This window comes from Pleurodeles waltl, chromosome 2_2 (genome assembly GCF_031143425.1).
Source record: "Pleurodeles waltl isolate 20211129_DDA chromosome 2_2, aPleWal1.hap1.20221129, whole genome shotgun sequence".
NCBI lineage: Eukaryota > Metazoa > Chordata > Amphibia > Caudata > Salamandridae > Pleurodeles > Pleurodeles waltl.
In genome coordinates this window covers 829,329,147-829,352,777 of record NC_090439.1, presented here as the reverse complement: position 1 = coordinate 829,352,777, position 23,631 = coordinate 829,329,147, and the positions used below count along the sequence as shown (strand labels likewise).

The following is a 23,631-nucleotide window of genomic DNA, read 5'->3' as shown; positions in this document are numbered from 1 at the left end:
TCCATGCAGGTGTGAGTGTAGATGCAACTGGGAGGGAGGTGGAGGACGAGGAGGAGGGGGACACAGTGGAGGCAGTGGATGATGGTATGTCTGCATCTGGATGGTGTTTGTGTGAGTGCCTGTGGGATGAAGTGTGGTGCCTGTGTTTGCCTGTGCCACTCTTGTGTGTTGTTCTGTGTGTATGCTCATCTGCCTGTGTGCTTGGGATAGGTTGGGGTTGAGGGGAATGGGATTGGGTAGAGGAAGTTGGAGGGGGGAGGGTGGAAACAGGGACAATGGCTGCCATCAGAGAGGAGGCCAGAGCCTGGATTGATCTCTGTTGGACCACCAAGCCAGTGTGAATGCCCTCCAGAAATGCATTGTTTTGTTGCATCTGGGCTGCCAGCCCCTGGATGGCATTCACAATGGTTGACTGCCCAACAGAGATGGATCTTTAGAGGTCAATAGCCTCCTCACTCAGGGCAGCAGGGCTCACTGGGGCAGGGCCTGAGGTGCCTGGGGCAAAGGAGATGCCCACCCTCCTGGGTGAGCAGGAGGGTGAGCGGGCGCGGGCAACTCGATGATGGGCTGCTGGGAGGGCGGTGCTGGTACGGGGGTGGCGTCTGTACCTGTAGCTGGGGTGGGCACAGAGGTGTCCGCCACCACCAGAGAGCTTCCATCGGAGGAGGTTTCCGTGTCCGAAGTGTCCCCTTCAGTCTTCGCCGCTGTGCTCCCCTCACCTTCCATTCCACTGGTGCCCTCACTGTTGGTGAACTCTTCTTCTTGGGTCCTGTGGGATGCAGCTCCCTCCGTCGCTGGTGCCTCTGCTCCTCCTCCAGATGATGGTAATGCACTTAAGGGCAGGATGACAAAAGAAAAAGGGGGGGGAGTGACAAAGGATACACTTAGTCAATTGCTGCACCAAAACACCAACCTACGCACTAGGCAATGCACTACCAACAACAATGCTAGTCACCAGGGCATGGGGAGGGACACATACCGCCAACTGCAGCATACCTGGGACCCACACACCCCTGCCCAGTAGTGTATGCCTACTAGCTAGGTTGGAGCAATTTCACATCAGAACCCTGCCCAACATGGGACCTACTCTGCAATGTCAGGCCTGGCCTAGGGGCACCCACAGGCATACATCCCCACCCGGATACCACCCTACCATGCATATGTTTTAATGATGGGCACTGTACTCACCCCCTTGTTGCTGCTGGGATGCCACTAAATGCCCATCGAGCTCCAGATAGGCCACCACAAGTATCCAGGCCATCAGGGGGGGTTAGGGTTCAATGGGGACCCATTCCTCTTTGGGAGGCCATCCCCAGCTGGGCCTCCACCATGTTCTGTGCCCAGCGTCTCAGGTCCTCCCACTGTTTCCGACAGTGGTGCTCCGCCTGCCGGAGACCCCCAGGGTCCGCACGTCCTTGGCGATGGCATGCCATATACCCTTCTTTTGATGGGCGCCGACCTGCAGATGAAATGCACACAGGGAAAGGTATTCTTCAGACAGTCCTGTCTGTTACACTCATGGCCCACCATTGCCCTTCCCATCCCCTTATGCACAGACATGGCCCAGCATACATGCTGCAACCTGCCCAGGGCCCATCCACCAACCCCCACCACACAAGGCCTTCACCCAAGGCACTCCATGCATTCATGCCCCATGCATCACTCTCACAGTGTACTCACCTGTTGGTCTGGAGGCCCATACAGCATTTGGTACTGGGGTAGGACCCCATCCACAAGTTGCTCCAACTCCAGCGAGGTGAAGGCAGGGGCCCCTTCCCTAGTCACACAGTCCATGGTAGGTTCCATACACAGGTCACAGCAGCACATGCAGTGTAGGTCCTCTCCTGTTGAAGGTCAGGAAGCAAGTGTGTGAACAGATAGAAAATGGCAGTGACGTCCGCGGCGGTGCATGCCGTCACCACCGGCGTACATCACCATTGGCCACTGTACCCCATAGGGCCCAATAATAACCAATGAGGAGTTGCACGGCGGTTCCCAACCGCTTCCTGCAATGGCGCACAACGTCACTGGAATTACCTCACTTCCACCTTTCCCTCCATACAGGACAGGTGCACGCCATTTCAGGGAGGGGGCAGGTCATGGATCATAACTGCGTCTCAGTTCACAAGTGTACATTCAGGACACATGCCACTAATTCAAAATCACATCATGCATTGAACTGTAGTGGTTACAATGCACAGATTATGACCTACTCCTCACTCTTTTGCCCCATAGATTGCAACCGCTGCGGATGAATAGGAGATGGAGACATCCCCTGTGTACAGACCCCTGGTGGACTTGGCAACAATGGAGGACAGGCACATTATCCTCACCTACAGACTTGACAGGGCCACAATCACGGAGCAGAGTGCCCAACTGGAGCCTGACCTGATATCTGATATCTGTCACCCCACTGGGATCGCCCCTCTTGTGTAAGTCCTATCAGTGATCCATTTCCTGGTAACTGGTTCTTTCCAAGTGACAGTGGGCTTGGCAGCAGGAATGTGACAGCCAATGTTCTCAATAGTGCTGACCAGAGTGTTGGCTGCCCTGATTAAACACATATGCAGCTGCATTGTTTTTCCCCAAGTGGAAGATTTGGCCACAGTGAAGGCTGACTTCTATACAATGGGACATATCTCCAACATCATTGGGGTGATTGATGGAACACATTTTGCATTTGAAAAATGCAAAATGCAAAATGAACAGGTCTTCAGAAATCAAAAAAGTTTTTACTCGATAAATGTGCAGATGGGGTGTTTGGTGGACCAGTACATCTTCCATGTCAATGCTAAGTATCCAGGCTCAATGCATGATGCTTTTATCCTGAGGAATAGCAGCATCCCAAATGTTATGGCCCAGCTCTAGAGGCACAGGGTGTGGCTAATACGTGAGCCCTGGTTCCCACCCAGTGGATGTTGGTGTATGGGTATGGTGAATGGGTATGGTGTGGGCCATAAGGGTTAGTGTGTGGCTAACAGTTGTCCCTCTATATTTGCAGGTGGCACTGGTTACCCCAACCTCTCATGGCTACTCCCCCCTGTGAGGAATCCCATGACAAGGGCAGAAGAACATTACAGTGAGGCACATGGGAGAACAAGAAGGATCATTCAACTTACATTTGGCCTCCTGAAGGCCAGGTTTCGGTGCCTCCATCTAACAGGTGGATCCCTGTGCTGCTCACCCGAGAACGTCTGCCAGATTATCGTGGCATGCTGTATGTTGCACAACCTTGCCTTGAGATGGCATGTGCATTTTCTGCAGGAGGAGGAGGCTGGAGATGGCCCTGTGGCAGCAGTGGACCCTGTGGACAGTGAAGATGAGGAGGCAGAGGATGAGGACAACAGAACTGCAGTGATTAGACAATACTTCCAATGACACCCAGGTAAGACAGTGTAACTTCACATTTCCATGACAGTTTTTTGTTTGATACTGTCACTGGCAGGCTGTTATTTCCCACTTCTATGGCCACTCACTGTACCCTTTGGCAACTTTTTTTGCAGATGTTGGTGCCCCACTATCGCTCCTGGTGTGTTGACTGCAGCCAATTACAGGTCTTTCCTATGTAAACATTACTGTTCAGTTGAATTGCAATGTTTAAACCTTGTTAAATACATACTTAAATCATTTAACATACTCCAAAGTGTTTTTATTGCAGTGCTCTGAAGAAAAGGGGGAAGTGCAATGGGCTGGGTGATGATAGAGGAATGTCCAGGGTAGAGTCCAGTCTATTTGTAGCACAGGTGCATTGTCCAAGGGAGCATAGGAAGGGGAGCAATGGTAGTTCAAGGTGGACAGGATGACAGAGTGGGACACAAGGTTGACAATCAGGAGAGTCTCACTTCCTGGCGGGGTCTTGGCAATAGGCTCGGGCTTCTGCCTGGATCACAGGGAATGTTTGCAGGGTGGTTCTCCTTCTACAGGGGGAGGGGAGCTGGTGGCCTGTTGTTCCTGTGGCTATGCCTCCTGTCCACTACTGGCAGCAGAGGTGGAGGGCTATTCAGTAGTCTGGCTAGTGGCAGGGGCCTGCTGGTGTGAGCCTGCCTCCCTCATAATATTGGCCATGTCTGCCACCACCCCTGCAATGGAGACCTGGGTAGTGTTAATGGACTTCAAGTCCTCCCTGATCCCCTGGTACTGTCCCTTCTGCAGCCACATGTTCTCCTGCAACTCGTCCAGGATCTGACCCAGCGTATCCTGGGAATGTTGGTATGCTTCCAGGATTATGGTGAGTGCCTCCTGGAGAGTCGGTTCCCTGGGCTTGACCTCCCCCTGGCACCCAGCAGTCCTCCGAGCTTCCCTGTTGTCCCCTGCCTCTGTCCTCTGTCCCCTGAACCGTGTGCACATGATTTCCTCCACCATAACCCTTAGCTCCTCCTCAGAGAATCTTGTTGTGGTGCCATGGGTGTAGTGTGAGTGGTGTTTGTGAGGGTGTGTAGGGTGATGTGTTGGGGTGTGTGATTTAAGGTGCCTGGGTGGTGTATAGGTGATGGTGGTATGTGGCTCTGGTTGTGTGGGTGCTCTTGCTGTCTCTGTTGGCAATTGTTTGTAGTCGTAAAGGGTTGTGGGTACTGTGGGTGGGTGTTTCATAGTGGTGTGTGTGTGTGCGTGCGGTGTGTGTATGGGTGTCAGGTGTGTAGTTTGAATTGTCCAATGTGGTGTTGTTTTGTATGTGTGTGTGTATTTTGAGTGCAGCGGTATGTACTGCCAATGGTTTACTACCATTGCATGTCCGCCGTGGTGATTCGTGGGTCATAATGTGGTGGGCGTTGTTCTGTTGGCGGAAGTGTGAGGGTTTTGCTACTTCCAGTTTATTACTGACCTTTGGGCTGGCGGACTTGTGTGTGTGGCTGAATAGTGACGGATTGGTGCCTCAAAAAGGGGAACAGAAGGCATGGCAAGAAGACATCCCACTTCCGCCTCAAGGGCTCTGACAGGCCCATGATCATGGCTTTTAAGGTGCAGTTGAATCTTTCAACCAGACCGTTGTGGTGAACTTATACGTTACCCTGCACTCCTGCCACAGAGACTTCATATAAGTGGATATGACATTGGTATCCCTATCAGATGCCACTTCCTTGGGGAACCCCATGCGGGTAAAAACCCCCATCTATCCACGACCCACCACAGGGTAAGTGATTGCCCTCATAGGAATGGCTTCTGGGTACCGGGCGGCATGGTCCACCAAGACCAGGATGAGCCTGTTGCCCATGGCTGTCTTGGGATCCAGAGGCCCAAAATGTCAATACTGACCCTTTCAAAGGGGTACTAACTACTGGAAAAGGTTGAAGGGGAGCCTTACATTTCCCCCCACTCTTGCCACTTGCCTGACAATTCTGGCAAGACTTGCAATGAGCATCTGACTTCCTGTGCATTAGGGGCCAGTAAAAGTGGGTGACAAGCCATTCAAAGGTTTTGTCCTGCCCAAAAGGCACATCATGAGCCAGACCCAGTAGGAAGGCTCTGAATCACTGGGGTACCTCCAGCACACAGCTGACCCAGGTTCAGTAAGCTAAGGCTCACTATACAGGAGGCTGTCCTCCAATAAATCAGGTGAGATCCTGGCTCCTTGCCAGCCACCTTATCTGCAGCCTTCTGCCAGAAACCCACTAGAGTAGGGCATATCCTCTGTGCCTCACAGAATGCCTACCCGGTGGGGCTCCCTTCCAGCTGCCACTGTGACAGCTCAGGGAACTCCCCTAGCTCAGCCACCTGTTCCCCTGTAGGCTCTGGGGCATCACCCTCAGACTCTGCCTCTTCCTGGACCGTGGGAACTTCTGGTGCTGGATTCCCACGCTGCTTGCCCTTCCTCTTTTTGGCAGTCCCCTGGGCCACTGTGCCAGGCTCCAGGGGCTCCTGACCACCCTGACGGGCTGCCATTGACCTGGTGGATACGCATACCCACCCAGGAAGACCCAACATCTCCAAGTGTGACCTGTGTCCCACCTCCTTCCATGGGGAATCCTTCAGGTCATTGCCAAGTAAACAATCCACAGGCATGGTTGGACCCACAGCTACCTTCAAGGAACCTGAGACCCCCCCATTCAAAGGGAGCCTGCTCCACTCTTCACAGGTGGTCTGAGCTGTCCACTGCAACTACTTGGTGATGTACACGGGGATCTATCTGCTCTTCAGACACCAGGTGACTCCTCACTGTAGACACGCTGACTCCTGTGTCTCTCTGAGCCTCCACCCTCTGTCCATTAATGGTCCACTGCCTGTACCTTTTCGTGTTGTCAGGCACTAAGGTTCTCTGGACCATCTCCCTGTCCTCTAGTGAGACAAGGGTCATCTCAGCTGGCTCCCACACACCTGGAACCAACTCATCCCCAAGTGCTACAATATCCAAATCCTGGGACTGAGCACAAGTGGGTGCTGGTGTACTCTTGGGACATTTGGGGTCCCCCCTCACATGATTTAGCTGGTCACATGCATAACACTTACGTGGGAGAACATTTCCATGCACAGTGGTCTGTGCATGGATTTTCTGCTCCTACCCTGCTAAGTGGTGCCCTATCTAGTTCCTGCACCCTTGAAAGGTAAAGTAAACAGAAAAAAACTGAAAATCTACGCACAGACTACGGTGCAGGGAAATTTTTGACGCACCTTTCATGACGCAGCTGATAAATGATGCACCACTGGCTTCGCAGCTGAAATCAACGCTCCACCTACATCGTGGCTGGAAGATTGACACAACACGGCTGGAGAAACGACGTGCAATGATGCTAACGCAGGGTGATAATGAAGCAAACTCCACTCAATGTGGTTTTGTGATACCGTGCAACTGGATTTTCAATTCAACATCACTGGGTGTGGAAAATCAACGCAAAGCCTACTCAGACCTAGGCACCCGTCCGGAACAACGCATTGCTCTCTTTTGGGAGAGAAGAAATGATGCATGCCGACCCGACCGAAGGAGGAACAACACATATTCTCACTTGCGGGTGAGAAATCGACACATCGCTGGCCTTTTTCGATGCACACTTGCCCGTGCAGCTTTATTTTGACGCTACCCAGGTACTTTTGTGGAATAACAGCGTTATCACTATTTTTTAAGGGTTAAGACTCTTATTTTTTGAAAATGTATATCTTGACTTGTGTATGTTGGATTTTTGTCATTTTTGTCTTGTTTTGTTTAGATAAATATTACGTATTTTCCTAAACCTGTGTTGTGTCAATTTGTAGTATTTTCACTGAGTTACTGTGAGTGTTGGTACAAATACTTCACACATTGCTTCTGAAGTTAAGCCTGCCTACTCATGCCAAGCTACAAAGGGGGTGAGCAGGGGTTAACCAAGGGTGATTCTCCTTTACCCTGACTGTAGTGAGGTTCCTTGCTTGGACAGGGGACAACTTGACTGCCAACCAAAGACCCCATTTCTAACAATAGCATAGATGGCTGGTAAGAAATAGTCATAGATTATGAGGAAGTCATTGTTGTGGAATATGTGGTGGGCTGCATGTGATATCTGCAGTGTACATTATGGCCCTCATTATGACCTCGGCAGTAAATCCCACCTACTCCCATGCTGACTGCCGCCAAAATACCGCCGCCACAGCGGATTACCGCCACCCATATTATGACCCACACATAGCAATCCTTCACTATACAGCCAAACACACAAGTCCGCCAGACCAAAGGTCAGTGGTAAACTGGCGGTACCAAAACCCACACCGTTACACCAACAGAACTACGCCCACAGCATTATCACCAACGAATCACTGAGGCAGACATTCAATGGTGCTAAACCATTGGTGGTACATACCGCCTCGCTCAAAATACACACACACTAACAAAACAACACCACATTGGATAATTAAAACTACACGCACCTGACACCCATACAAGCACCTGACACCCACACACCACTATAACACACCCACATTACCCACAACCCTTTACCATTACAAACAAGTGCCAAAAGGGAGATAGCAAGACCACAGACAAGACCAGAGACACACACCACCATCACCTATACACCATCCACGCACCCCACATCACACACCCCATCACAGCACCCCACACACCCTCATCCACACCACTCACACTATGCCCATGGCACCGCAATGACACCCCAGGTTCTCTGAGGAGGAGCAAAGGGTCATGGTGGAGGAAATCATCCGGGTAGAGCCACAGCTGTTCGTATCACAGGTGCAGCATCTGTCCACTGCAAGGAAGATGGAGCTATGGTGGAGAATCGTGGACAGGGTCAACGCCGCGGGACAGCACCCCAGAACAAGGGATGACATCAGGAAGAGGTGGAACGACCTATGGGGAAATGTACATTCCACAGCAGCAAGACACCAAATAGCTGTACAGAGGACTGGCGGTGGACCCCCACCTCCTCCCCCAAAACTAACAACATGGGAGGACCAAGTCTTGGCGATCATGCATCCTGAGGGCCTGGCAGGAGTAGGAGGAGGACTGGACTCTGGTAAGTCAAATTTCTATTACTATCACCCCCCCCTACTTGCATGCCATCACAAACCCCCACCCCTATCCTCACTCCCATCACTTCACCACCTTCCACATACCCCACCATTACAACCCACTCATCCCAATACCAAGCCCTGCATGTAACACCAATGCATGGACACGACTCACAGACCTGCATGGACACCCATCGCTAAAGCATACACATTAGAGAGAATCACCTAGCCCACAAAATCACTCCTCACACAAGGCAAAGCTGCCAGGGCAATAACAACCATACAGGGCAACACACCCATGCACAAGATGACACACAGAGAAACAATAATGCTGCATTTATATCCCCACAGGTCCCCCACCCAACATCACCGGAGAAGAGGTGCCAGCAACTTCCAGTCCAACCCCAGAAGAGGCCCACAGTGATGACAGCAGCTCTGGACGCCTGGATCATGATGACCAACCTGGCCCATCAGGGATCTCCGGACAGTCGGTTACCCAAGCACAGTCCTATACCACCACAGAGCCTCCCCCCTCAGGAAACATCACCACAGCACCCACCCAGCAGGCCCATACCTCTGTCCCCATGACACATCAATCAGCAGTGTGTCTACCACTACAGGGACCCCAGGCCACCCTTCAAACACAGGACGGTCAGGGACCTGTGTCAGTGCGGTGGGCACACGGTTCAGGGGACAGAGGCACAGGACAACAGGGAAGCTGGGAGGACTGCTGTGCGACAGGGGGAGGACAGGCCTAGGGAACCGACTCTCCAGGAGGCACTTACCAACATCCTTTGAACATACCACCATTCCCAGAAGATGATGGGCCAGATACTGGACAAGTTGCAGGAGACCCAGTGGATGCAGGAGGGACAGTACCTGTGGATCAGGGAGGACTTGAAGGACATGAACACCACCCTGGTCACCATTTCAGGGGTGCTGGCTGACATGGCCAATACCATGAGGGAGGCAGTGGTACATCACCGGGCCCCTGACACTAGCCAAACCGATGAGCAGCCTTCCACCTCCGCTGCCGCTAGTGGACAGGATGCCCCATAACAGGACCAACAGGCCACCAGCACCCCACCCCCTGCAGACGGAGAACCACCCCACAAACAGTCCCTGCCATCCAGGCAGAAGCCAGAGAACATTGACAAGACCCCTGCCAGGAAATAGGACTCTCCTGAATGTCACCCTTGTGTTCCACACTGTCACCCTGTCCACCATGAACTGCCATTGCTCCCTTTCATATGCCCCCTTGGATAATTCACCTGTGATACAAATAGACTGGACTCCATTCTGGACTCTCCTCCATCCTCAACCCAGTCCATTACACATCCCCCTCTAATCATTAGCACTTAAATAAACAACATTTGAAAAAATATTTATATGGAGTTTGTCAAATCATTTACCCATATATTCGTCTAACAAGCTTTAAACACTGCAATATAACTGTACAGTATTGTATTCATAGGAATGACCTATAGTTGGCTGCAGTCAACACACCAGGAGCGATAGTGGGACACAAGTATCTGAAAATAGAGATGCCAAATGGTACAGTAAGTGGGCATAGAATTTTTAAAATGAGCCTGCCAGTGACAATGTCAAATACAAAACTGTCAATGTAAAGAGTAATTACAGTGTCTTACCTGTGTGTCATTGGAAGTACTGTGTTATAATAGCATTTCTGTTGCCCTCATCCTCATCCTCCTCATCTTCACTGTCCACAGGGTCCACTGCTGCCACACGCCCATCTCCAGCCTCATCCTCCTGCAAAAAAGGCACCTGGTGACGTAAGGCAAGGTTGTGCAACATACAGCATGCCACGATGATCTGACACACATTCTTGTGTGAGTAGTACAGGGATCCACCTGTTAGATGGAGGCAACGAAACCTGGCCTCCAGGAGGCCGAATGTCCTTTCAATTATTATTCTTGTTCACCCATGTGCCTCATTGTAACGTTCCTCTGCCCTTGTCCTGGGATTCCTCACAGGGGTCAGTAGCCATGAGAGGTTGAGGTAACCAGAGTCACCTGCAAATATCGAGGGACAACTATTAGACACACACTAATCCTTAGGGCCCACACCAGAGGGACAACTATTAGACACACCCTAATCCTTAGGGCCCACACCATACCCATACACCAACATCCACTGGGTGGGAACCAGAGCTCACCTATTAGCCACACCCTGTGCCTCTGGAGTGGAGCCATCACATATGGGATGCTGCTATTCCTTAGGATAAAGGCATCATGTACAGACCCAGGATACTTTGCATTGACATGGGAGATGTACTGGTCCGCCAGGCGCACCATCTGCACTTTCATGGAGTGAAAGCTCTTTTGATTTCTCAACACCTGTTCATTTCTCCAGGGGGGAGGACAAATGCAATATGTGTACCATCAATAGCCCTAGTAATGCTGGGGATATGTCCCATTACATAGAAGTCAGCTTTTACTGTGGCCAAATCCTCCACCTGGGGGAAAACAATGTAGCTGCACATGTGTTTAATCAGGCCAGACAACACTCCGGTCAGCACTATTGAGAACATTGGCTGAGACATTCCTGCTGCCAAGCCCACTGTGACTTGGAAGGAGTACTTGCCAGGAAATGGAGGACAGATAGAACTTGCACAAGAGGGGGGATCCCAGTGGGCAGACGGATAGCAGATATCAGGTCAGGTTCCAATTGGGTACACAGCTGTGTGATTGTGGCCCTGTTCAGTCTATAGGTGAGGATAATGTGCCTGTCCTCCATTGTTGCCAAGTCCACCAGGGGCCTGTACACGGGGGATGTCTCCATCTCCAATTTATCCCCAGCAGTTGCAATCTAGGGGGCAAATGGTGAGTAGCTTTTCAGATTCCCATAGTTAAAAACACTACAGTTCATTGCATGTTGTGACTGTAACACAAGATTGTTTTATAGGCCCAAATGGTGCATATGTGTACTGTGACGCAGTTAGGTGCCATGGCCTCCCCTCCCCCCTGAAATGGCGTCCGCCTGGCCTGTATGGAGTGACATGTGGAAATGAGGTAATCCCGCTGACGTTGTGCGCCGTTGTGGGAGGCGGTCAAAAGCTGGTGTGCAACTCCTCATTGGATCCCATTGGGCCACATGGCCTACAGTGGCCAATGGTGATGTACACCAGCGGTGACGGTACGCACCGTCGCAGACATGACTGCCATTTTCTATCTGTTCACCCACTTGGGACCTGACCTTCAACAGGAGAGGACCTACACTGCAAGTACTGCTGTGACCTGTGTCTGGAACCAACCATTGCTCGTGTGACTGGGGAAAGGGTCCCTGCCTTCACCGCTGCAGAGTTGGATAGATTGGGGGATGGAGACCTACCCCAGTACCAAATGCTGTATTGGCCTCCAGACCAATAGGTGAGTACACTGTGAGGCCAGTTGCAACAAACAAATGTATTCCTGGAGGGCATTCACTCTGGCATGGTGGCCCAACGTAGATCAGTCCAAGCTCTGGCCTCCTCTCTGATGGCAGCTATTGTCCCTGTTTCTAGCCTCTCCCTCCAACTTCCTCTACCCAGTCCCATTCCGCTCAACCCCAACCTATCACAAGCACACAGGCAGACCAGCATGCACCCAGGACAACACACAGGAGTGTTTCAGGCAAACACAAGCACCACACATCATCACACAGGCACTCACACAAACACCATCCAGATGCAGACATACCAACACCCTCTGCCTCCACTGTGTAGCCCTCCTCGTCCTCGTCCACCTCCCTCTCAGTGGCGTCTTCACTCACACCTGCATGCACCAGGTGCATCAAGGAAGGGCAAGGAGGCACCACCAGCTGTGAAAGTGATGGGCAAGGAGGCACCACCAGCTGCCAAAGGGAAGGGCAAGGAGGCACCACCAGCTGCAAAAGGGAAGGTCAAGAGGCCAGTGCCAGAAGGCAGGAAGGACAGGAGGCCTGGTGCTGGGACTCATTCAGAGCCCCCACCACCAACCATGGCAGTTCAGCCATCCAAGGCTGTAGGGGAAGGGCTAGAGCTTCCCCCCACTTGAAGCCCCAGCACCACTGCCAGAACCGCCAGCAGCACCACCACCAGCAGCGCCACCTGCACCGCCACCAGCAGCAGCCCCAGTGGGCAGCCATCTGAGGCTACAGGGGAAGGGCTGGAGCCTCCCCCACCACTGCCAGCACCGCCACCAGCACTACTGCCAGAACTGACACCAGGCCCGCCACTGCCAGCAGTAGTAGCCCCAGTGGGCAGCCGTCCGAGGCTGCAGTGGATGGGTTGGAACCTCTCCCCACCACGGCCAGCCCCAACACCAGACCCGCCACTTGCACTACTGCGCAGCCGTCACCGCCGGCCGGCAGTGTGTAGTCCTGCCTCCATGGGCTGTAGTGCATCCTGGACCCTCCAAATCCTGTTGGTGTGACACCCAGGTGAGAGACTGTGACCTTGCACTCCTCAAGATCTGCCTCACAGGGCACAATGCCCCCTCCAGAACCAGTGGAGGAAGCCATCCACCCACACCATCGTTCCAAGGATGAAGCACACTGGGCACAAGGCCCCCTCCAGAACCAGTGGAAGAAGCCATCCACTCACCCCATCATTCCCAGGATGAAGCACACTGGGCACAAGGCCCCCTCCAGAACCAGTGGAAGAATCCATCCACTCACCCAATCCTTCCCAAGATGAAACTCACGGGCACAATGCCCCCCTGCAGAGTCAGTTGAAGAAGCCATCCACTTACCCCATCCTTCCCAGGATGAAGCACACTGGGCACAATGCCCCCTCCAGAACCAGTGGAAGAAGCCATCCACTCACCCCATCCTTCCCAGGATGAAGCACACTGGGCACAAGGCCCCCTCCAGAACAAGTGGAAGAAGCCATCCACTCACCCCATCCTTCCCAGGATGAAGCACACTGGGCACAAGGCCCCCTCCAGCACCAGTGGAGAAGCCATCCACTAGAGAGACTGTGGCCTTGCACTCCCCAGGACCAAGCAGTGGGCAAACCACCCACTTGAGAGACTGTGGCTTTGCACTCCCCAGGACATCGCACAGAGCATGTAGCCCCCTCCAGGACCAGAGGCATTGTACCATCTTCCAGCTGAGGTGCCCCCCCATTCCCGGATCCCCTGCGGTGCCTGTATGTTTTCGACCTGATGCCCCTGCAGTGTTCTCGCCATGAAGCTGCAGGAGTGAGTTTGGGCCTTGGCCTATATGTTGTGGCCCTGTGGCCCATGGACATTGAGGACTGGGCAGTGTCCCCCCATTTGTAAAAATGTACATATGTTTGTGTTTTTATGCACTTATTCATGTTATTTTATCATATTACACTCAGTTTCTTGCAATCTTTTTGTCCTTGCATGATTCCCGAGGGGTAGGGGGTGAATATGTAATGTTACTGCATCTGGTTGTGTGTATAGTGTTGGGGAGGGGGTGGGGTTTTTGTGCATTTTGCGTGTGTTTGTAGCTGGGTCTGGTGGCTTAGTGGACTAATGTGCCCACTTAGAGGCCTCTGTTTGACCTCATGGTCACAGGTTCAAATCCTGGCAGGTCCAATCAGCCTTTCCTCCAAGTTCTGAGTGCCATTGAGTTGGGTAACAATAAACATCTGTTATTCAGCACCAAGAGGCCTACGGGTGAATGTGTGCTTTACAAATACTTATGTTATTTGTCACTCTCTTTTCCTTCCCCCTATCTTGTGTGCTTGGCGGCAGTACTCACTGTGGTCATCTTCGCCGGAATTGCTGCTCGTAATGCAGGAAGAGGTAGACAAGCATGGGGAAAATGTGCAGCTCGGGCTTCATGGCATTGTGGTTGTTCCCTGAGTGTCCAGAGGTGAGTCCTTTGACTTCTGCTGTGCTTTTGATGTCGTTGGTGCCGCCCTGAAAAGGTGGCGGATCGGCCTTCCTTAATAGAGGGGGCGGTACATTGTCTTCCGCCTGGCTGTTGGTGGTTACAGCTTCGGTGCTTGTTGCTACCGCCGTGGCGGTCGGAGTGTTAAAGTGGCTGTCTGTCTGAGCGGTTTCCGCCGTGGTAACAATTCCATCTTTCTTACCGCCGCCCTCTTGACGGTATTACCGCTGCTTTATCATGACCGCCAGGGTTGTAATGGGGGCCTATGTCTGTTCTACCTCCACCCAATGCTGTATTTAATGCTTGATTCTCCTTAATTTTCAGCTGCCAATATGACACCTGAGGAACGTCATGCTTTCCACAAAAGCAGATAGGTAATGTCACATTTTGGATGTAATTGCCCGGGACCAGAGGATGGCAGGGAGGTTCCGGAAGGAAAAGACTACAGGGGCATGACATGCCTTCCCACCTGGGGGACCTCTGCAACATCAACAAAAAAAGTAGGCAAAATTGGGGAAAACATCAGAGGCCAGGTGGCCTCTGCGACTCCAAACCCACCCACATCTGCTGCACCTGTCACAAGCTAGGTACCCATGCAGCCACCTGCTGCAGCATTGAGCCCAAACTTTGAAAGTGGCATGAGATGAGACATGGCCGCCATGATGGCCAGATTGGACAGGTTGGAGCAGGAGAGTATAACATGTTTTTGAAGTATTGAAAAACAAAGTTTAAAATTTTTTGCTGTAGCACAGGCACAGCCTCCCAATTCCTTCCTTCTCTCTTTTGCTTTTTTTAATAGTTTTTGATTGGGTTTTAGATGGGTAGCGTTAGGTTAGCAAAGTAGTGGAAGGTAGGCATATGTTAGATTGAGTATAGTTGGGAGTGGGTTTAAGTACTTTTCTTAGTTGGAGGTTGGGTGGGCGGTTATGTTGGGGTAAATGTGTAAGAAAATGTTAAAAATACCCCCAAAAATATATTTTTGTTTAGGCCATAGGTTAAGTTAGTTCATTTTGTCATAGTTTATGTTGTCTACTTGTATCTTGTCTCCTAAGTGGCGTGGGGGGACAATGTTTAGAGTGTGGCATTACATGTGTAAGATTAGTTTACAATAATTTAGATAGGGTAGTTATAAGTTAAGTTAGTTTAGGTTAGTATAGTGTAGAGTAGTTTTTAGTATCGTTTTAGGTATGTAGTTTTAAATAATTTATAATAAATCTTGTTTGTATAAGACTATTTTTTTACCATGTTGATTAAATGTCTGGGGGTTCTCATGTGTGCACTGGCCAAGTTGGAGGAATGGCCTAGGGTATGCTTACTGCCTTGATTTCCATGGATTACCATGTGCATCCCCTATGACCAAGGAGCTGTCAGATTGGCTGCCAAATAACATCAATTAGTCCATACATTTGCAATTCACTGTTCCAGCCATTCACTTTGTGTATGTATACTTTATCTTGGACAGGTAAGTAAGAACTTCAACTGCCATTTGTGGGGTCTTGCTGTTTCATTGTTGGCAAGCGTGGCACATATACCACCAGGCAAAATCTTGAACTGTATCCTGCAACACTGACAGGCGCCCACCACTGACAAAGTTAGCCTCTTCTGTACCACACAAAGTAGTTGTACTGGTACTCCCATCAGGGTAAATTACAATTGACTTGGTTCTGAGCCAAACATGCCATGTGTCAACTTCAAAGGATATCTGTTCAATATTTGTATAGAAGTACGTTGGTTGTAGCCAACAATACCATAATTCACCTTTCTCATTTAAGTATCCTAGTGTGTGGCTTTGAGTCTGACAGTAATTCACTCATGTAATGATGTACTGTACTCATTGACATGGATTCACACAATGCAATCATTTTGCTGGGTAGATGGATCACAGTAAACGTAGAAATGTTACTTGTAAACAAGGTGCTTTGTTTACAGGTGTGTAGTAGGTTGGCCGACCGAGTACACCAGACTGCTTGTTTCTTTAGGTAAACGTGCTTTATTATTCTTTACAGAGTAATTATTTATTTTTCTTTCTTTTCTTTTCTGTGGGTTGCCTCTAAGGTAGGGATTGGTAGACGTCTTCTCTCTTCTAGGCGCTAATCTCGTCTTCTTCTTTCCATAGGCCTCTCGGGAAGCGTGTGGGGACAGAAGAAGAATAGGTACGGTAAGTGGTTGTTTTACACCTTTCTTTCTTTCCCTATCTCTCCTCTTCTCTCTAATGTCTCTACAATTCTTTTCCCTGTCTCTCTTCGTCTCCTCTGTTCTGTTCTGGTCTTTCCTGTACTGGTTCTTCCTTCACCCTGTTTGTTTCTTGTTTTGCTCTCCTTCCCTGTTTCCTGTGGGGACGGGTTTCTCTTTTCTCTTTCTTCTTTCTGTCTATTTTCTGGTTGCAGCTATCCGAGTTTTCCTCTTCTGTTGTGTTATGGATTCCCTTCTCTTATTCTCTTGAATGACTGGAGTTTTCTTAGTTTTCTGATACTGTTCTTCTTCTTTTCTCCCCCTGCCCCTTTGTTTACTTCTCTTTCCTTTGCTCTACGTTCTTTATGTTTTTTTTTTTTTTTCCGGTCTCCCTATGCTTGGTCCTTCCGTCTCTCCCCCTTTCCCTGCCCTTTTTACCCACCCATTCGTGCCTGTGATGATTGTGCCCTTTTAGTCCCTTCCGCCACCCACCTCCCGCTCCTTTCCCCATGTCCCACACCTGTACCTGGTTTGACCACGCTTCTCCTGAAGCGTGGCAGGCTCACTCGTTTGCTCTCCGGGGCCAGCTGTCTTCGTCCCTGGATTGGGACTGGGTGAGGTCTGGTTCTGGTCCGCTTTCCTCCCAGGGGTCCCAGGGATCTCCAATAGCCGTCTTCCCATTGTCGCTCCTTCTTTTCTCACCGGTCTTGTCCTTCCGTCTTCTCCTCCTGATCGACCATTCCCCGTATGGTGGAGCCGCCTCTTGTACGGCCCATCCGTCCCGCGCACACTGCGGAGAGCCAATCTGAAGGTTGGCTCCCTGGTCGATTTCCGTGCTGTCAGGGGCAGAGACAGCACAAGTTGCATTTGTGTGCCGGTCGCCATAGTCCGACCCGTCACAGACACTCCCCCTAGAGAGCGTCTGCCAAAGACGCTCAGGAGCTGGGTGGCGGGACAGGTAATCCGCATTCAACATGTGGCGACCCGGAGAGTGGCTCACCTGGAAGGAAAAGGGTTGCAAAGAGAGAAACCATCTTAGAACCCGCGAGTTTATATGCTTGTGGCGAGCGAGCCAGGTAAGAGGTGCATGATCCGTTAACAGTGTGAAGGTGCGCCCACTGAGATAGTATCGTAAAGATTCAATCGCCCACTTAATGGCCAGACATTCCTTTTCAATGGTGGGGTAGTGAGTTTCCCTCGGGAGCAACTTCCTACTGATGTACAGTACAGGGTGGATAAAGCCATCCGTTTGTTTTTGGGATAACACAGCCCCTAGACCCATATCAGAAGCATCAGTCTGCAAGAAAAAAGGGCTATGGAAATCTGGACAGCATAATACCGGGTAAGTAGTTAAGATCGTTTTGAGGTGGAGAAAACATTGAAGGACAGGTTCGGGAAGGGTGGAGAAGTGTTTAGGAGTAGCATTTTTCAACAAGTTGGTCAGCAGTTCAGCTATTGTTGAGAACTGTGGTATAAACCTTCTGTAATAACCTACAATACCAAGGAAGGCACGCACGTCCTTTTTTGACTTCGGTGTTGGGATCTGTTGGATAGCTTCAACTTTCTCTATTTGTGGGCAGACCAGTCCCTGTCCCAAGACGTACCCTAAATAGCTGATCGAGGTGAACCCTAGTCTACATTTCTCAGGGTTAGCTGTTAAGATTGCGTCCCTCAACGCCTGTAGGATAGACTTCAAGTGATTGAGATGTTCAGACCAGGTCTGGCTGTATATCACTACGTCATCTAGATACGCTGCCGCATATCATTGGTGGGGATGTAGGACTTTACCCATTAGTCGTTGAAACGTGGCAGGGGCACCATGTAACCCAAAGGGTAGAACAGTAAATTGATATAACCCGGAGGGAGCAGCAAAGGTGTTTTTTTCCTTATCCTCCGCCTTCAAGGGGATCTGCCAATATCCCTTCGTCAAATCTAAAGTGGACATGAATCTGGCTTGTCCTAGTCTTTCTAACAGCTCGTCTATACGAGGCATTGGGTATGCATCAAAATAGGTTAGTTCATTGACCCTCCTATAATCCACACAGAACCGAGTACTCCCATCTGGTTTTGGGACCAAAACGACAGGGGAACACCACGAGCTGTTGGATGGTTCTATGATCCCTGCATGCAACATGTTTTGGACCTCCTGCTCTATTAGGGTTTTTTTTGCCTCTGGGATGCGATAGGGTCTTTGTCGTGCTATTGACTCGTTCTTGGTGCGAATGCTGTGTTCCGCTAGCGGGGTATGTCCGGGTTGTTTGGAAAATGCATCCTGATAGGAGGTGATGACCTGTGAGAGGGTTGTTATATGTGGAGTAGGGAGTGTTAGGTTAATCTGAGGCCTGGTTTCCTCCTGACCGGATGGGAGAGAATAGGATGGAGAAATGGATGTCTTCTTTATTGTCAGTAGTGATGTGTTGGACCGTTTGGATACTTACAGGTTCCTGCCATTTTTTTAACAAGTTTATGTGATATATCTGTTCTCTGCCATGTCTATGGGGAAGGGCCAATTTATAAGTTGTGGGGTTGATCTGCTCTACTACTTCATACGGTCCCTGCCACTGTACTAATAATTTGTTCTCACTACTGGGAAGGAGGGCCAGTGCCTTATCTCCTACATTGAGTGTACGAAGCACACTTCTGGTGTCATACCCTTTTTTTTGTTTTTCTTGGGCCTCTCATAGACTGGTGTGGGCCTTTTCCCAAACCTGTTGTAAATTCTCTCTCAATTCTTTGGTATATGTAAGGAGGTCTTTTGTTTCCTCATTCGTCTCTTCCCATTGTTCAGCTAGCATTTCGAGAAGAGTCCGGGGTGACCGGCCAATCAACAGTTCGAATGGACTATGGGGGTCATTCTGACCTCGGCGGTAAAAGCCGCTTACCGCCGGTCAGAAGGCCGCCACAATACTGCCGCGGCCGCGGTCAGCCACCACGGACATTCTGACCCACAACTGCAAAACCTCCGAAAATCCGCCCTCCACTGCAGTCCGCCACATCAGCGGCCAGCGGTAAACTGGAGAAGACCAAACCTCCACCGCCACGCCAACAGAAATACGCCCATCCCATTATGACCCGCAAATCCACGCAGCGGTCATTCAACCGCGGTATTCCATTGGCGGTACACACCGCCGCGGTCAAAATACACACACCTTTACAAACCCCTACCACATTGGACAATTTGAAAGGCACACACCTGAAACACATACACACACCACTCCCACACATCCAATACCATCCAATACCATATAAAACACACACCCACATCACCCACAAACCCCTACCAACAAAAACCAGAGATGAAGGAGAGAGAGAGACACATCAGAGAATAGATAGCCAGACACACAGAGGCACACCGCAACATCACACACACCACATAGAAGCACAAAGCACCACACACCAACACACACATCACACATACACCACCCCACACCTCATACACACCACCCCATGGCACCACAAAGGCACCCACGCTTTTCGGACCAAGAACTCCGGGTCATGGTGGAGGAGATCATAAGAGTGGAACCCCAGCTCTTCGGCTCACAGGTCCAGCACACCACCATAGCAAAGAAGGCGGAGCTCTGGCAGCGGATCGTGGACAGGGTCAACGCGGTGGGACAGCATCCCAGAAATCGAGAGGACATCCGCAAACGATGGAACGACCTACGGGGGAAGGTGCGCTCGATGGTCTCACGACACAACATCGCAGTGCAGAAGACTGGCGGGGGACCCCACCCACTCCACCCGAATTCACAACATGGGAGCAAGAGGTACTCAACATCCTGCATCCTGATGGCCTCGCTGGAGTACACGGAGGAATGGACTCTGGTAAGTACAAGGCCAACCACTTCACCCCCCCCCCAGCATGCTAACCCCCACCCTCACCCCCAACCCCCCCAGCACACATCCTCCCTGAGAATGTCTCCCCAGCACAACCCACCCAACACCAACCCCTGCATGCCACCCACAAACTATGGACACCCATCACCTAAGCATGACCACTGCACATACCCATCACCCCCCCCCAAAACACCCTCACAACACCTCCCCCAAGGGAATGCCAGCACTGGGGGACAAGGGCACCCATAAAACGCAAGCTAATGCACACACAGAAACAATAACCATACCCTCTTACCCCATGCAGGACCCGAACGACAACACACCGGTCAGGAGGGACCAGAAATGTCCATCCCACCCCCGGAACAGGCCACTAGTGATGACAGCAGCTCTGTCGACCTGGAACCTGACGACCAGCCCGGACCATCGGGGACCTCTGGGCAGTCGGTTCCCCTCACCCAGACACAGGCCACTGCAGACCCAACCCCCTCTGGGAACAACAGCACAGCTCCCACCCAGCGGGCCCATGCCTCTGTCTCTAGGACAGGTCAAGCAGCGGTGTGTCTACCACTACAGGGCCCCCAGGGTAACCCACCAACCCAACAACAACAGGGACCTGGGGGCAGTGGGAGTGGGCACACCGTCCAGGGGACAGAGGCCCAGGGAAACAGGGCAACTCGGAGGGCTGCTGTGCGACAGGGGGGGGAGGAGAGGCCCAGGGAACCCACTCTCCAAGAGGCCCTCACCACCATCATGGCTGCCTACCACCACTCACAAGAGACGATGGCGACGGTACTGGCCAGGTTCCAGGAGATCCAGGCACAGCAGGAGCAACGCTACATGGGGTTCAGCGACCAACTCAGCAACATCTCAACTGCTATGGGGAGCATAGTCCAGGCCCTGAACCGCATAGAGGACACGTTTCGGGACCATGTGGCATCACACAGGGCCCCTGTCACTAGCCAGGAACAGGAACAGCCTACCACCTCCGCCGGCGCTAGTGGACAGGAGGCCCCACCACCACGACAGGCCACCAGAACCCCACCTCCTGCTGAACAACAACCGCCCCGCAAAAGGAGCCTGAGATCCAAAAAACCGACAGAGTAGGATGTCAAGTCCCCCGCCAGCATCACATACCCCCTGAAGTCCTCCCACTGTCCCACATTGCCACCCTGTCAAACCTTGAACTACACCTGCTCCATCCTGCCACAGGCATATTGACAATGCACCTGTGAGACTGAGAACTGGACTCCGCCATGGACATTACTCCACCCCCACCCATCACTGTTTCACTATCATGTACCAATATCTATGCACTAATAATAAATCACACATTGCACTGAAATCAATCAGGACTCAGCCTGTCTTATTTACAAATGTATGACACATTACATATCAATTACGTATTGTGAACATTGTGAATTACACATACCGAGGTAACTTAGCATTAGTCCATGGGCCAACCAAGCCGAGGTCACGCAGTGGCTCATAGAGCACAGAAAAGGGAAGGGAAAATCAAACATCATGTTCATAGGTCTGGGGGGAAACCGACAAAGTTGAGATGCAGGAGGCTTTCAGGAAATGTAAAATGGCATGGGTGATTATTACCTGTGTGCTACTGGAAATACTGTTCTATTACTCTGTCCCTGTTGACTGTGTCGTCCTCTGAGTCTTCCTCCTCTTCACTCTCCGCAGGCTCCACAGCTACTTCAACACCACCATCTGCACCATCCTCCTGCAGGAAAGGAACCTGACGTCGCAATGCCAGATTGTGAAGCATACAGCAGGCCACGATGATGTGGCACACCTTCTTTGGTGAGTACATCAGGGATCCCCCAGTCATATGCAGGCACCTAAACCTGGCCTTCAGGAGGCCAAAGGTCCTTTCGATGATCCTCCTAGTTCGCCCATGGGCCTCATTGTACCGTTCCTCTGCCCTGGTCCGGGGATTCCTTACTGGGGTCAGTAGCCAAGGCAGGTTGGGGTAACCAGAGTCACCTATTAGCCACACACGTTGTCTCTGTAGCTGCTCCATCACATAGGGGATGCTGCTATTTCGCATCACATACGCGTCATGCACTGACCCTGGGAACTTGGCATTTACATGGGAGATGTACTGGTCAGCCAAACAGACCACCTGGACATTCATCGAATGATAACTTTTTCTGTTTCGGTACACCTGCTCATCGTCTTTTGGGGGTACCAAAGCCACATGGGTTCCATCAATGGCACCAATGATGTTGGGGATATGTCCAAGGGCATAGAAATCACCCTTCACTGTAGGCAAGTCACCCTCCTCTGGGAAAATGATGTAGCTCCGCATGAGTTTCATCAGGGCAGACAACACTCTACTCAAGATCTTTGAAAACATAGGCTGAGACATTCCAGATGACATGGCCACTGTGGTCTGGAATGACCCAGTTGCCAAAAAATGAAGGACTGACAAAACCTGCACCAGAGGGGGAATCCCTGTGGGTTGGCGGATGGGGGACATCAGGGCTGGCTCCAGCTGGGCACACAGTTCATGGATAGTGGCACGGTCAAGTCTGTATCGAAGTATTATATGGCGTTCTTCCATTGTCGACAGGTCCACCAGCGGTCGGTACATGCGAGGATTCCTCCTTCTCATCCCAAGTCCCAGCGGACGGTGCCTAGAAACAACAACATTGAGCACAGAGTCAGCCAAACCACAGGTACGTACAGACAGCTTGCACAGTTAAAGAATGGCAATGGGTTGAAAGGCGTGTATGTGTGGCAATGCAAGGCCTAGGCCTGTGTGTCGCAGTCAAAATTAAGCCATGTAGGCCCTTGAAATGGCAGCTGCCTGACCTGTGAAGTGGGACAATGGGATGTGAGGTCAATGCGCTGGCGGGGCACACCGTGGCGGTAGGCAGTCGAAGACCGCGGCGCAAAGCCGCATTGGTTAACATTGAAGCCTATGGGTTTCAGGAGCCAATGACGAAGTGCGCCGGCGGTCGCGGTACGCACCGCCGCGGTACGCACCGCCGCGGGCGTGACCGCCATTTTCTATCTGCTTAATCACTCGAGACCTGATCATCCACAGGAGAGGACCTATACTGCAAGTGCTGCTGTGACCTTGGTCTGGAAGATACAATGGCTGCTGCGACTGGGGAAAGGGCCCCTGCCTTCACGTCTGAAGAGTTGGAGAAGCTCGTGGATGGGGTCCTCCCCCAGTATGCGCTACTCTACGGTCCTCCAGACCAACAAGTGAGTACACCGGGTGCACATGGAATGGGCTATGCCTGTGTGGATTGGGGTGGATGTAAGTTGGTGGGGTGGGGGGCGAATGAGGAGTGCAACACACAACAGATGAGAGCATGTGCCATATGGCAA

The 23,631-nt window shown here is 51.4% G+C and overlaps 1 protein-coding gene across 7 annotated transcripts in view; it reads left to right on the top strand.

Annotated features, from left to right (window-relative positions):
• The window catches only part of LOC138274052 (membrane-spanning 4-domains subfamily A member 4A-like), a 773,612-nt gene that overhangs the window by 69,899 nt on the left and 680,082 nt on the right, over positions 1–23,631 (top strand). For 4 of the 7 annotated variants that reach the window (XM_069218954.1, XM_069218967.1, XM_069218945.1 and 1 more), the window contains exon 2: positions 16,388–16,429. The gene's annotated coding sequence lies outside the window, so the exon portion shown is untranslated. The remainder of the gene's footprint in view (positions 1–16,387; positions 16,430–23,631) is intronic. The other 3 variants (XM_069218966.1, XM_069218964.1, XM_069218965.1) reach the window with 1 other exon arrangement.